Consider the following 16,060-nt stretch of genomic DNA (forward strand, 5'->3'; position numbering starts at 1 on the left):
TTACAATTTTCACTTGCAAGATTTCTGTTTGCCTCTTTTTCAGAGTCTTATTCTCTTCATTTAATTGTTCATTCATATACTTGTCTTCCTTAATTAATTCAGATTTTTTTGTATCATTTAGGAATTCATTAAACTTTTGAAAATTATCCTTTTGAATTCTTTGTGCAGCATTTCTTCTACTTTGACATCACTGAAATCAGTTACTAGAGAGTTATGAACTTTAGGAGGTTTTGTGTTGCCTAATAATATTCTATTCTTCATATAGTCCATGTTTCTCTGTTAAGATTTGTGCATCTGTTAGGATGACTATCTCTTCCACTTTTATGTGAGGACCTTCTTTTGATGATGTGCCCTTTGATACTAACTTGTTGTGAAATGTTGAGTTTTGTTTCACACTGTCCACCATAGTTTCCCTGTGGCTTCTTTGGCTGTGATTAGTGGGTTTTGACACAATGCTTAAGGAACAGAGCCTGCGGGAACTGCTTTCTCTGTAGGTCTTGCAAGAGTGGGGTTCCTCTGATATTTCCAGCAGGAATGCTGTAGACAGCAGAATATGTGGGGTGCACCATCTGTGGTTACTCTGCAGTCTGGTCATCACTGTGTGGCTTGGTGTATCATGGGAGAAACCTATACAGAGTTCCCTTCTTATAGATGCAGTGTCCACAACTATTGTGTTGTTCTCTGTGCCATTGCTATATAGGTGAATGTCACAGAGTGTGGCTTCAGCCTCTACCAGCAGCGCCTAGTTGGGGCTGGTCAATGGGTGGGCTCTTATCTCACCTATTCTTTAAGTTAATGTTAACATTTCTGCCAGGGTTTGAGTTGGGGTAGGTAATAGCTGCAGTAAGTTGAAATTTCTCCAAGCTGGGTTGTGAGTGTAACTCAACAGCAGAACACCCACCCAACATGCTTCAAGTTTCAGGTTCCCCATCCCTGCACAGGAGGGAGAAAAACAACAGCAGCAAAACAGAGTAAGAAGTGAAGAAAATACCAAATAAAACAGCAAGCCCAATAACAATAATGGCAGAAAAGGGAGGGGTAAAACATAACAGTAAACTAAAAAGTTAAAAAAATAAAATTAAGATGAAAGGTAAAGACAGAAAAAGAAAACAAGGAAAAAAGAAAGAAGAAAAATGTTAAAAAGAGGAGAAAAGGGAAAGCAGGAGAAATGCCAAAGTTTTTAAACAGGGAAGAAAAGACCAAATGAATGTTAAAAGAAAAGAGAGGAACACACACACACATACACACACACACACACAACAGCAGCAGCAATAAGAAATGTGTTCATAAAAAAATAAAAATTTTCCCTCTTCCAAAGTGCTAGATGGTACAGGCAAGACCGGCTCTTTGGCACCTGCGCCAATCAGTGATACTTTCCACGTCTTCCTAGGCTGCGAGCCCCTTGGAGAGCTGGTAGTTATTCACACCCTTCTTTCCTTTGCCTGGCTTGCCAGGAGGCCTGGGGGAGTGGTTGTGGCCTCTTTCCCCAGCACTCCTGCCGGCTTCCAGAAACACCTTGTAAAGGGGAAGCATCCTTGGTTCCCTTCAAGATTGCCGTCCCATTTCCCACTACTTAGAATTCTCGGGGGGAGTGTGTCAGATTCATCTTGCTTAAGGCCCATATATTGCATTATTCCTGAACTGCCAAATAAAACTAAGGTGACAGAGATCCAGATCTTTCCATGAACAAGACAGATACCTTACTTCCTCACATGAGCCTCCTTCTGCCTCCCTGAACCTCAAATCGTGCTTGTGTATATCTACTGACACAATCTGAAAACAAGCACAAATACAAAATTATTTTATTCAAAATTGTTTGTATCAGCAAATTATTAAAATGGCAATTGTTTTTAGTAGTCAGATTATCATTTTCAGGGTCACATTTTCTTGATATTGGATATATATATAAAGTGAACCGAAGCTAGTTGTGATACTGAGTTCTTGCTCCGAGGGTGAGCAGTTGAACAGACTGTGACTTAGTCTGGGTCCCACCACTTGCCAGGTGTGGAACTCAGCAAGTCTTAGGCAAAAATGGCAGCAAAATCCTTCTAGGTGATTTTGAACTGAGTTCTGTAAATCTGCATTTCCTCCCTTTCTCTACTCTCTCTGCAGTAAGTGAACTTGACTCTGGGTTCTGACTCATTTGGATCCTAGATTGTATATCTACTTTCATGGACTCACACCTGTCATTTCTGGCTCACCTTCACAGTGGACTTGGAGTCTGATTTTGCCTAGCTATCTAGACGAAAGGAGAGCCAGCTCCTCCTCGTGGGAACCATGTGACTCACCCACGCATGCTTTCAGTCTGCCTTCTACCAAGTATCTGTTTGGAGTACAGAGTAACGTATTCTTCAGTGTGGCACCCTTTCATCTGGCATACAATAATTAAGATGGATGAGTTTTGGTTCTCCATAAATATTTATTTCTCATGTGGTGTCTTTTATTTGGAGAAAGGAGGGAAAACAGGATTCTCTGGCTTCCTGTTTAAATTTTTAAATAATTTTAGCCTCTTTGCTGTTTGAAATATCCGTGCCATGTGGATGCTGATAAATAATACCAAATGGTCTGGCATAGTGCAGTAGTGAGACATTTGAGACTTGGAGAGTCCCAAGGATGAAACAGCAACTATTTTGAGGTCATGTATAAAGTCATTTATAAGAATATTAACTGCTTTGCCAGGGTTTCTCCCCAAAGCCCTGTATTGCACAACAGTTAACTGAAGAATGCAGAAATGTTAATGTCAAGAAAATAGAGAGTAGACGATAACCTGAAAAGGTCTTTCACACTGTTGTCTTGGCTTGCTGAGCTGGAAGGTGGGTAGGGTTAATGTTCCTACTGAATTGTAGTTGTAGTGATGAGACAGAATCACAGAACTCATGCTCCCAAGTGTGGTTTATTGTAATTACAAAAGAGACTGTGGCAAAACTCAAGTGGCATAATTCATGCTTGAGTCTAGACACATTCATCTGTATAATTCTATTACATAAAGAGAGAGATCCAGAGGGATTGCAGTCTTCAGGTGGGGCTTATTAGTAGATAAGATTTTGGAGGTGTGAGAGGTCTACACCAAGGTGTGACAGGACACGTACCTGCTGACATCACCTTTGTTCATAGGTGTTACTCCAGCCCCTGGCTTATTTCAGGTCCTGAAAACACTCTTCCCAGGCATGAGTTTCCTTCTTGGCTAGAGAGACTTCATCAGGTTGCCAATATTTTGCCTTCCCTCTCAGCCTTATCTAGTCAACCAGTTTCCATTTGTGGAGTTGGATACCACAGAAGGGGCAGGAAAGGCCACTAGACATCATGACATCCTCCTAGAGAAGACGTTCTCATACCACTTATTGCGTGACCTGAAAAGGTTTGTTTTGTTTTGTTTTTAGCTTTTGGGGCCCTCAATTTATTATCTGTAAAAAATGATACTATAATAACTTGTTTCCTCTAAGATATTGTAAGGAATAATTCAGACACTATATGCGAAATTTCTTTCTTAACTTTAAAATAACATAGATTACAAGGGATTACAAGAATTCAAGTGGATGGCATATCAGTGATCTCTAAGACGTAGAATTTAAGAGTAAAACCATGATCAAAATTCCTTTAATCATTCACCTAATCCACATGTGTCTGTTGGGGATCCTATTATGTATATAGAGCCACCTGAGGTGCTGTGGATGGGCTGATAAACAAGGGAACCACTGTCATTGAGCTTCTCATTGAAGCAAATTGAGATAGTATGATAGAGTGGCCATGGTGGCATTGGGTTGCCTTAGGTATGGTGGCCAAGGAACCTTCCTGAGGAGCCCCTTCTTGGCCAGATTTGAATATTGGAAGGGGTCAAATGAGAACTGAGGGAAGATAGCCAGAGGAAATAGAAACAGAGTCATTTATACAATCTTAGACTCAAGTAATGAAGATTTTCTAAAAGAGATCTAAGTCAAGTGGCTTTTTTCCTTAAAGAGTTCATAGAGGAAGCAAGGACACTTAGATCTTGCAGAAGTATTTTTAAGAAACGAGTGCCCAGTTATCTCCTGATTTGATTTGTCTGCTAGGTAACCTAAGCATCGGGGATTTAAAAGCTTACTGGGTGATTCCACTGTGAGGTCCCATTAAGAACCACCATTCTGCAGGGTTGTTTAGCAGGTATAGTCCAGTCACAGAAGGACGGGCACTTTAGTTTTTGCCCTATTACCCACTGAGCAAACGAGGCTTAAAGGACTGCTTAAAAGTTGTACAAGACTTGCTCTTGCATGGGCTTTTGTCCCTTGCTCTGCTGAATAGGCTGGGAAAGCAGGGTAAATATGGCAGGGTGGGGGGCGGGCCAGCAGAGGGGAGCCTTGAGCAGGGAACATTCTTAGGCACCTTCTAACACTGACCACATTCAGGACTAAGATTTTTTTTTTTAAGTGAATGATAATTGGAATGAAATAAATTGTAAAGGAGACTAGAAAATAAAGTGTCTCAGAAATACATTTTGAGTTTTCACTATAGGAATTTTAGGACCGAAGGATAATATGGAGGGACATACTTAGCTATTCCTTCTCTGGAGCAACCATGATAACATTAAATAGGAAAATGCTGTTTGGCTCTGTTACCACAAAAGCACTCCTTAACTGGCTTCCATGTTGTCTTTTGTTTAACATGCCATCTTGTGTTTTGAGGAGGCCCATGCCCCACAATTATTTTTTTCCTTATGAATAAAACTAAGAGTTTTGTGGATGACTCAGAGTTAAGACCAACTTGAACACATTTTCCATTATTAATCAAAGAACTGACCAACAGATTTGAATTATTTCCCTAGGATCTCTTCACTGCCCAGGACTTCGGTTTGGATTGGCTGCTTAACGGAGGACTTGTCTGCTTTGTAACCATGTTTTTGATTGTGCTTTTGTAGGCACTGGAAGATGGGATCGTGCTGAGAAGTGGCACCATGCTCAGGGGAGCAGTTAGCCTATTTAAGGATAGCATTAAATCTCAGCACATTGTCCAGAGGCTGCTCAGGATCGATGCTAGGAAATGTCCTAGGAAAGTCGTGCTTGTCCTCGGACGCCCTTCCAGAAACCCGCCTAGGAGCCCTTTCTGCCTTAGCTGCAGCAGACCCCTATGGTCCACCACTGAGACACGCCTGCCCCACCCCCTAGGAGAGATTCCTAGGGCTGCTGAAGCAAGTAACCATACATTTGGTAACCTAAACAGCAGGAATTCATTTTTCCATGGTTCTGGAGATCATAAGTCTAAAATCAAGGTGTCAGGAGGGCCATGGTCCTTCCAAAGGGTCTAGGGAATGCTTCCTTCCCGGTCTTCTCTGACTTGTGGCGGCTCCTGTGTGCCAGCCTCCAACTCTCTTTACCTGGTTGTCTTCCCTGCCCCTCTCTTTGTCCAAATCTCTTTCTTTAGGCCCACCCTAAATCCATGATGACCCATCTCCAAGGCCTTAACTAAGTACATCTGCAGAGGCCCTGTTTCCAAACTGGATGACACTCTGATGTTGTGGAAAGGCATGATTTGGGGGGAGATATTTTTCAAGAACCCATTATACCCTCTTAGTGGAAATCAGCTCTGCCTCCACCTGAGGCATTTGTTCAGAGAGTAAGCCTCTGTGCTGTGCTGTGCATTGCTGTGGTCTCAATGATTGTCCCCCTCCCTGCACCATTAGCATGTGGAAGCCTAACCCTAAGGTGATGGTAGTAGAGATGGGACCTTTGGGAAGTGGTCTGGTCATAAGGATTGAGTCCTTGTGAATAGATTAGTGTCCTTAAAATAAGAGGCCCCAGAGAGCTAGCTTGATGCTTCTACTATGTGAAGACACAGCAGGAAGGTGCTGTCCGTGAGCCAGGAAGCAGGCTCTGTTTTGCCAGTGCCTTGATCTTGGGATTTTTCAAGCTCCCAAACAATGAGAAATAAATGTCTGTTTCTTATAAGCCACCCCGTCTATGGTATCTTTTTAAATAGTAGCTCAAATTGACTAAGCAATTGTCAAAGTTGATATAGGCACAGCATAGAAGGAAACTCTCTCTCTCTGTGTCCTCTCTCTCTCTCTCTCTCTCTCTCACACACACACACACACACACACACACACACACAACTCTTTACAGTGGTCTGATGGAGGGAAGACTTCTGGGCTTTGGGAGAGAAAGGAGAGTGACCTTCCCCTGGGGAATTGAGACACTGAGTTAGGGAGATCCTGTGGGCCCAGGGATTTGCTTTTGGAAAAAAAGAAAAGATAATTTTCATGACAGAAAATCATGTCAAAAACACAGAAGGATAAAAGAATATAGTGTATCCGTTAGGTAATTGTTTCATCCCAGTATGTGCCATATCTGAGGTGGGAGAGAGAATCTGTATTTTTAGATAGGTCTTCAGTGTGATTATGAAGGATTTGGTATAAATGCTGGGGGGAATAGCTGTTTCATAAAAATATCCTTCCATGCCCCTTGATTGCTCAGGACCTTCAGATCTGCTTTCAACCTTTATAGTGTTCCTTCAGCTAATCTCTGATGTGGTTCCTGAATCAGAATAATTTGAATTGTGATAAGGAATCTTTGTAATGCTGTATTAGGAATTCTTATCCTGGAACTGGTACAACATAGGTGGTTGGGTAACAGCCAATTAGAACCTCTTTAAAATGGCATGAATTGATGTATTTTTAAGTATTTTTATGAAGAGAGAGTCTACAACTTCTTTGGACAGATTCTAAAAGACCCTGTAATATCAATAAAAGGTGCCAATTATTTAGAAACCACTGCATAAAATCTAAGATTTTAGCTTTCTATTTTTCTATTTTTTTTTAAAAAAAAGCGTTCATAAGATTAAATTTTGAAATGCACAATGGACCAAACCCCAAGTCCTATTATTCTACATCATGATAACTTGTCACTAAAGTGTTTTGTTAGGGTAAATGGAAACCCAAGCAAAGTTCAAGCTAAAGAGGAAAAAATCCCTTTCTCACTTTATTCTCAGAAACGAAGTATCTTTGTTCTATAATGCTTTTGGATTTAGTTTCTACCCAGGAGAGGAGTCTCCACTCTGGTTAATGAATGGTTAGGGACACAATGCTTTTACGTTTATAACCTGGCATTCTAGAAATAACAGGGATACAGAAATGAAGGGAAGAAGTATAATTTGTATACTAATCAAGTTTTACTTGGAACTGTTTTGAGAAGATCCATCTCATTATGTAAAAATAAGGTCTTTATTAACAAATATAAAGTTTAATAAAGAAATATAATTGGTGCTTTACAATTTCTATATGCCTAGAAAACTAGCCAGTCTATAAACTTATTTCTAATCAACACTTAATCATATTATTGTTTTATCTTTGGATAATGAATGTCCCTGTGAATCTTGGGATTAGGGCCAAATTATTGAAGAAATTTTCATCAGTGTGATAGAGCACATAGCCTTAGGAAACAGTGTTGTAAATGAATGAACAGATCACGAAGGAGCAGTAATAGATGGTTATTGTTACTGGGTGATTCAGGGCCAACCTCGTAGGCTTGTTCTTATTTTTTCATTGCATATCCTTTCACTTTCTCATTCATTCAATGCATGATAACATTGGCAGTATAAGATGACACTACTACTTAGTGAAATGACTTGGGTAGCTATTATTTTACCTCTCTGTATGTGCAGCTTACAACCTCTGCTTGAATTGAAGGACTTTGTTTCTATGCTACAAACTGGCTATAGTGAGGGGAATGACATTTAGTGAGAATATTTGCTATTACTTGTCCTATATAGGCAATGAATTTGGAAAGTGTTCAAGAGAACATTGTTGATGTCTCCTATAGGACCCGACTGCAGGTAATAAGTCATCATTGGGACCAGATCACACTTACCAGCAAGCCCAGCTTGGCACAGATCAGGAGTTGTTCTGTTCCTGTGACCTGATGGGACTCTGCTTTCTTAATTATGTTTTTAATTCATTTGTCATTAATTACAGCACTGAGCATATAACAAAATTACACAGCATCTATTTTAGTTAAGAGTCTTTTGGATGGAAATGGCAAGATCCCAATTCAAACATCCAGAAACAAATGATTTATGTGCTCACAAAGCAAGAAGGACGGGGTAAAAGTGACTTTTGTAATGAAAGGTAAAGGGATTTAAACAACCTATTCCTTCTCTCTGTCATGCACACACACACACACACACACACACACACACAGTAGTGCCCAGCACACACATTTCTTCTTCCATCGACAATTTAATATTTACTGTGCCTTCTGTAAATATTTTTCAGGAGGACATGAAACTTAGCATCCTGTAAGTTTGCATTTTCACTGTTCCCTGGCCCAGGCTCTTCCCTGGAAGCTTAAAGAAAACTCTGCCTGACATAGCTTGAGCCAAGTGATCACCTTTGAACCAGTATCTGTGCCCAACAAGGGGAATGATGGAGTACTACACTTTGTCCCTTAGGGTCAAAGCTGGAGGGGTGAGATGTGAAATTGTAAGACTTCAAAGAGCAGACAGTTTTTACTGATAAACGCTGTATTTAGGTTGGTATTGATCTTGAGGATCTTTGATTATGTGTAGTCTTCTTAGTGTAGGACAGATGATATATTACTTATTTTTAGATTTATAATCAAAGGTCAGAATCTCAAGACTAAGCAATTCTTAGTGGTTGTGGTAGACAGAATGATGTACCCCCAAAGACATGCATGTCTGAATCCCCAGAACCTGTGAATACATTAGATTGCATGCAAAGAGGAACTGATTGTTAATTAGGTCATACTGGATTATTTGGGTGAACCCAATGTAATCACAAGAGTACTTGTACATAAAAAAGACACAGAAAAATCATGATCAGAGTGACTCCCCATGAGAGCCTCAGCCTGCCATTGCTGACTTTGAAGATGGAGAAGGAAGCCAATATCCAAGTTAGGCCAGCAGCTTCTAGAACCCTGAAAAAGCCATGAAAAGATAAACTTCCAGACCTTCCAAAAGGAGCACAGTCTGTGGGCACCTTGATGTTAGAGCCCAAGGAGACCAGTTTATGATCTGTAAGCTAATAAATTTGTGTGGTTTTTTTAGCTACAAATTGTAGTAATTTGTTATAGCAGCAGTAGGAAACTAATACAGTAATTTTAGGAATTAGTCTTCATCATAATCACCAGAAAATACACCAGAATCTGTTTCCGAGTGACTTATGTACTCCTTGTGTTTTTTCAAAAGGCTTCTTACACACAGTCTAAAAATGATAATGTTAAAGAGATTATTTATTTTACTGGTAGTATTTCAAATACAGGCATAAACAAAGAGATTAATGAAGGTAAATTTCTTTCTTACATTTTTTAAAATTAGTGGAAATTATTTTTTTATTTTTTGTACCAGGAATTGAACCCAGGAGTGCTTAACCACTGAGTCACATCCCCAGTCTGTTTTTTGTTGTTGTTGTTTGGGTTTTGTTTATGTTTTTGTTTTTGAGACAGGGTCTTGCTAAGTTGCTTAGGGCCTCACTAAGTTGCAGACGCTGGCTTTCAACTTATGATCCACCCAACTCAGCCTCCTAAGCCACTGGGATTACAGGCATGTGCCCCCATGTCTGGTGGAGATTTGTTTTTAAACACAACTTTATACCTTCTTTTTAGCACTAATTTAAGATCTTATAATTTATTCCATATTGTAATGTAGTCTTGATACATTGTATTTAACTAGTTCATATACTATATTAAGATATTTTGACCAAGCATAATATGCCTCATTATTCCATCATTTAATCCATTATTCTATTTAAATGGCTCATGAACATAATTATAAGATTTCAACTTTATTGCCTGAATTTTTTTCATGTTTCTACAATGTAATTATATATTGCACACATATGGGTGAACATCTTTATCTAAAATAGATATGTAAATTCATATATTGTAGGGCCTACATTTTTGGGATTCTTTTTAATAAAATGAATTAAAAATATAAGTACAGTATTAGGTAATGTGTGGGGCTGCCGTTGTGGATCAGTGGTTGAGCACTCACCTAGCACATGTGAGGCTCTGGGTTTGATCCTCAGTACCACATAAAGATAAATGAATAAAATGAAGGTATAAAAAATTAGGTAATGTGAATACTAATTTAGGTTGAAAAATCAATCAGTATAAATTGCATGTTTTAAAAGCAGACAAATACTATGAACATATCCAGAGTATGATATAGTTATAATTTTATAAATTTGTTGTCTTTGGCTCTGTATACTTCAAACTCATTTCTTCTCACCTTCTCAGATGTGTGTTGGGAATGATAGAGTGCATAGAGTGTCATGACTTGATCTTTGGTTTTGTGTTGTCATTACCCCAAAGGACCAGAGGAATGTTCCCAGAGCCTTTCCTATGGCCTGAGAAGACATGGAAGTGACTAGAAGCTCCTCTAATATCAAAACAGATGTGTCTTCTGTTCAACTTCCCTTTTTTTCAAAAGTACTTGGAGCCATTCCAGTGCCATTTGGTATGAGCCAAAGGTAGAAGTTGGAATAGAAAGAGAGCATAGACTGGATCAATTCAGTACAATATTCTTACATTTCAAAATATATGTCACATACTCTAGGGTCTCCCCCAGAGCTGTGGAAGTGACCCCCACAAGTGAAGAAATCTGAAGGTCAATTGCTCTTAGCTCCATGGTTTATGTGCCTCTGTGTCTTTAGTGATTGGTAGTGAAGAACTGCACCTGGTGTGTACCCAAAGTAGAGAACAGTGAATTTCTACATCCTGCTATTGACCTTCAATGGAATGATAAGCAAACCCTTCATGAGGTGGAATAGGAGAAGTGGCTCAGACCTTCTCTGTTTTGGTGTAGAAGTTGAAGCCTATCTGTACCTGTTTATGACAGTCCCTTGAAGGACTGTTGACCTTTGCATCTGGGCACCTTGGTGATGTGAGTATCATATATAGTTTTCTGAGCTCTCAACAGGGAAGTATCTCTAGATGCATAGCTTTGTGCAGGTGGGTGCCTCCCCAAGGCAGTGTTCCATCCCCTCCTTGAGTGTGTGTGGAGTGAGATTTATGTTGCATTATCAGTTTCCATATATATATATATATATATATATATATATATTTTTTTTTTTTTTTTTTTTTTTTTTTTTTTAAATTGGGAAGTGGGTAGCCCGGGACCTCAGTGTTTCTATCTTTGTTTATTTGTTATACAGAATTTCCCTTCTCACATGACTCCTTGAAGACACTTCAGCAGAATGAAATCATGACCTCATGCTTAGTTTCACAGTCCACGAAAAGCTAGATTTTTGGTTATAAAAGTTCAGAGTTAGAGCCCTCCAGACTATTTTTTCCTTACTTAAAAAAGGGATAAGGAAGCTGATCCACCCCAGATGGATGCTAAGCCTGAAATGAGCTTTGCATACTTACTGAAAAGAGTTCCCACACTTTAGTGTCTTTATTCTTACCTTTTAAGATACTCTTGTCCATCTCTTCACAGACATTGGAAGCAGGAGAATTCTAGTCTTAATGCATTGAAATGAAGATAATGCAAAAAGAAAGCTTTTTTTTCAAAAATTTTTACTCTGAAAGACTCCTCTTGGGAAAAGGTAGACCTTTATCTGAGTCAAAAGGGAATAAGTGTGTCGGCAATGACAAATGAAGGCTTTGAAGGGATAATTGAAGTAAGGAAGTGGAAAAGTTGGTGGATTATCCCCAAAGCCTGGATCAGACAAGGACATAAGCCAGGGGCGGCACAAACCCTAGTGCGGATGTGCACCCTCACATTCAGGGCTGAGCCTGCTGGGGAGCAGAGACAGAAGAAGAAACAGGAAGAAATGTTTCAGTGCTTTTGCTGCAATGGTGTGTGATCAAGCAGTCAGGGAGTGTGTCTTCTACTTCTTAAGGTTTCTTTTGCCTGCTCATTGTCCATGTATGTGCTGGAGGCCTGTGTGTTATCCACCATGTACAAACATCTGTCCGTATGATTAAACTTGTGTCTTATGTACTGCTGTTAATACTAAATTGAAGATTTTAAAAGTATAGTAGGTGACATTTAATGAGTACTTACTCAGTGCTAGGCTCTGTGCTAGGTGCTTGATAAGTCCCATTTAATACTCTCTTCAGCCTCATGGTGGTTTCATGACCATCCAAGATAGCTAATAACAACATCTGTCTGTCTGTCTGTCTATATAAATCCCATCATTGCTGTTTCCTTCAATGCCACTCCAGTCCAGGTTCCCAAGTGTGCCCTTCTCTCTGCCCAGCATGTCCACTGTCAAACCTCACATGTAGGTCTGATCACATTCTCTTCCACACTGCAACGGAATCTCTGCATGCTTTACTTTTACACATAAATCACATTTCTATAATTATTTGCTTATGTTGATCTCTCTTACCATTATCTCCGTGAGTAGTGATTTTATTTTATTTCATTTTGTATTTTGAGAGTTTAGAATGTGGCAGTTGCTTGACAGTTGGTATTACGTAAATGACCACCTGGGTGTCCTTTTTTTATTGTTTGTTTTTTTCATTTCCCAGTAATATTTATTGGATAGCAAAATCATAACTATATCTTGAAAAGGTAGCTTGGAACCCTTAATTTCTGCTTTCCTCTTTTTTTTTTTAATTTTGAGAATCTTGTTGAAAAATATGGAACATTTCATGTGTCCTCCTTGCGCAGGGGCCATGCTAATCTTCTCTGTATTGTTCCAATTTTAGTGTATGTGCTGCCGAAGCAACCACAACCTGGGTGTCCTTTTAAATAAATGGTCAAGTATTCCAAGAACAGATTCACGTTATGGGTTTTCATGTAGTTGGAGATCTATATGTGAAAAAATCTACAGTTCATTTAACACAATGAACTATCCTTAGATCTAGATCTAGGCTCTGTAACTGTGAATGGAAGGGAGAAAGAAAATTTCAGGGTGTGTGTGTGTGTTTTTTTCCTGAACTTGTGCTCTAATGCCAAAGTCAATTACAGATTATATAGAAATTTTTTCATTATTTATGTTTCTCTTCTCTAATTGAGAATAGATTGTATTTAAATTTTGCAAAGAGATTAACAAAATTTTAATTCATTAATAATATGTAAATTTCATAAATCACTGACGGTTGTTAATGTTAACATTATTACAATGGATATAACATCTGCATTTAAATTGGATGCTTTTATCTTTCCTATTCAAATAATTCACCACCCACAAGTTTTTAAAAAATTAAAAATTAATGCAATAATTCAATCTATTGTTTATTAATTCAACTTGATCCTGTGATCAAACTAAATTGATGAATGAGCTAATATTAAGTATATGATGGGCTCCTTATAAGAAATTTTCAGAGGTTGCCTCTTAAATTATTCTAGGATATAGTGTTTTTCTAAAAAGTAAAAATAGAATGTGAAATGAAATCAAGTCTCATATTTTTGTATATTGATATTAGTTTATCACCTTGCCTCACTACCTGATGTATAGTTCTCTTTTATTTCTCATTCTATGTAGAAAAATATGATTCCATTATTTTTATAAAAAGCATATGAATATAGTTACTCTTTCGTGTATGGTTCCCATACAGATTCCTGACAGAAGATTCTATAAAATTATGAAACCCGGGTCTCCTGCTTTCACCTGCGAACAGAGACTGAGCTCATTATCCATGGATCACTATAGTTCCAAAGATGTAAAGGAATCACTTGTGATCACACTTAGCTTTCATTCACATGGATTTAAAAGGAGATGCATGGTTTAAACATGGACAAGTAACACAGAAACTTTCTCCTTCACATTGAGCGAGATAATCAGTTCAGCTTTCTGGGCCTATTTCAAATCTTATTTTTAAATCTCCTATTGCATAAAACAACTAAAGCAACAAATTCTGTAAGCATTTCATTATACAGGCTAAAAGCCTCCCGCCATCCATTTGAAATAGCAATGTACACAGTTCCCTGTAGTGATTTGCACAGGGTGAACTTGAACCCAGGGTTCCTGGAGAGAGCCTGGAGAGGTTGCTTGAAGAGTGAGAAGAATCTAGGCCCATGGGGATTTAGCCACCCTGACCCCTTTTTTCTACAAGTAAATTTCACTTACATATATTTTATTGAACAAGAATATTTTCATGATCTCATTTGCAACCAAATGTTTCTGCTGGATTCTTCTGTTTGGCCAAAAGTAAAAGCCTTCTCTTTAGAGCAAATGCCATCACATTCTGAGTCACATCTCCTTGCTAACCACTCCTCTCTGGATAAACATTGTGATTCTATGCTCCAGTAACTGCAACTCTTTTATTTTCCAAGCTCTTTCAGTGTTCACCTGAAAACATTTTTTAAAATCTGTAACTTAACAGGAAAGGAAGTTATTGCCCATGGAAGAGAGTTGGGACAGAGCTCAGAATATAGATTTACCTGGAGCTGGTCATGGATTGAGACCAAAGGAAAGTGAGGTTGGATAAATGAGGAGGGAGGGAGAAGAATCCCTTGGACACCGATGCTTTTCTTCGCCCAGTCCTCGCCTTGCTCATATTCCCCCTGCATCTTATTCTGTGAAAAGAGATTTTATTGAGAATCAGGAGAACTCAGCATCAGAGATTTCATTTACCTTCAAATTCTGGTCCCCAGTGTTGGTTGGAGTCACCCAGATTCCTCTTTTGGGTAGGTATTGGAAGGCAGGTAGACCTTCCCTGTTTGTAGGCTGCAAATACACAGTAGTTCTGGTGACAATGGGTTATCATTCATCTCCAATTTTTTAGGGGTAGAAGAAGATATTTTTTACTGTAATAAAAGGCAATCAGAAAATCCTACCACATACCAGATTAAAAGAGGTTTGGCTGGTATAGCATTCCACAGAGAGAAGGAGCAGGTAATTATTCCGGGATAATGCTTCTGAAACACAATATTGTCAATGTGTATTGGTCCCCTGCTAGTAGATGGATGCAGTGGCGAAGGCAGCATATTTATTTTTAAATCAGGAGACTTCTTCTGGTGATGCAGTTACAGCCTTGTGATCACCTTTCTTGTTTTACCAAGTGGAAGGTTGTAGATGTAATCATCCTTCCTGATGGGGGCCTGGGGTCGCAAAGTGGCAGAAATGAGCCCAGTGACGATGGTCTGGCTGTATACAGATTAATTTAGTAAACACTTTTGACACAGAGTTTAGTCATTGAAGAACTGCTTAGTGTTATAAATGATGGATTTTTGATGATACACCTCAAGTCTTAGTTATGTTCCTGCCAATTATGACTTAATATGTCTGCTTTCTCAATAAAATGAGCTAGCTGAGATGACAGGCTTAATTTGATTTCTGGGTATGACATTGCTTCATGTGTAGTTTAAGGGTTACTTTAGTGGCCAGGTAGTTGTAAAAACACTGTATTACCCAAAATCATCTGGTCCAACTTTGTATTTATATTCAGCAAAGCAATAGCTATCTTTTATTGAGCACTTGCAATGTGTTAAGTACTAAATTCTAAGGAATTCACATAAATTTTTCATTATCCCTATATTATTTAAAAAATGTGAGGTAGATATTCTCCTTTTACTGGGGAAGAAATTAGAGCTCAGGGGAATGACCTGTGAAAGACCACATAGCTAATGAAGGTTAGGACTTGGACTCAGCTGGGTTGGACATCAATCACCAGCCCTCTCAATCATAGTATCTTTGCCATTACAAGTATGCTCTTTGGACCAGAGGTATCAGTATCATATTAAAATGCATAATTTCATACCCTATCCCACTTAGTCTGAATCTGCATTCTAATGTTTGCTGACATATTTTGCTTAAATAAAGGCGTTGAGCCCTGGTAGGAGCTGAAGACTCTTTTGGAGGGCATGTGAAAATTGATGGCAGACAGTGTGGGAGGTTGGGACCTTTCTCCTAAGGTGGTAAGGAGCATGATGTTTCTAGTTTCAATGAGGAAGGGCTAAAGGGAGTCTATAGAAAGTGTCACTGTGAAATCCTAAGAGAAAATAATATTAAATTCTTCCTATGACAGCCTTATATTTCATTCCATGGGAAACATTTGTAAGATCATTGTAAAGGCCTTTCATTCAGATTTAATGAAGCCAAATTACTGACTATGCTGGCCCCTTTAAAAATAGATGGTACATTTTTGTAGGAAATTTAAATTTGTGACAAATTTGCTAGTGA

At 38.8% G+C, this 16,060-nt stretch overlaps 1 protein-coding gene and 1 pseudogene across 1 annotated transcript in view; one reads left to right on the plus strand and one right to left on the minus strand.

Annotated features, from left to right (window-relative positions):
• Itgbl1 (integrin subunit beta like 1) overlaps positions 1-16,060 on the plus strand; it is a 241,944-nt gene that overhangs the window by 154,888 nt on the left and 70,996 nt on the right. The gene's annotated exons all lie outside the window — the stretch shown is intronic.
• LOC114095628 (U6 spliceosomal RNA) lies at positions 12,567-12,665 on the minus strand (annotated as a pseudogene).

Source organism: Marmota flaviventris, chromosome 4, assembly GCF_047511675.1.
Source record: "Marmota flaviventris isolate mMarFla1 chromosome 4, mMarFla1.hap1, whole genome shotgun sequence".
In the NCBI taxonomy this organism is placed as follows: domain Eukaryota; kingdom Metazoa; phylum Chordata; class Mammalia; order Rodentia; family Sciuridae; genus Marmota; species Marmota flaviventris.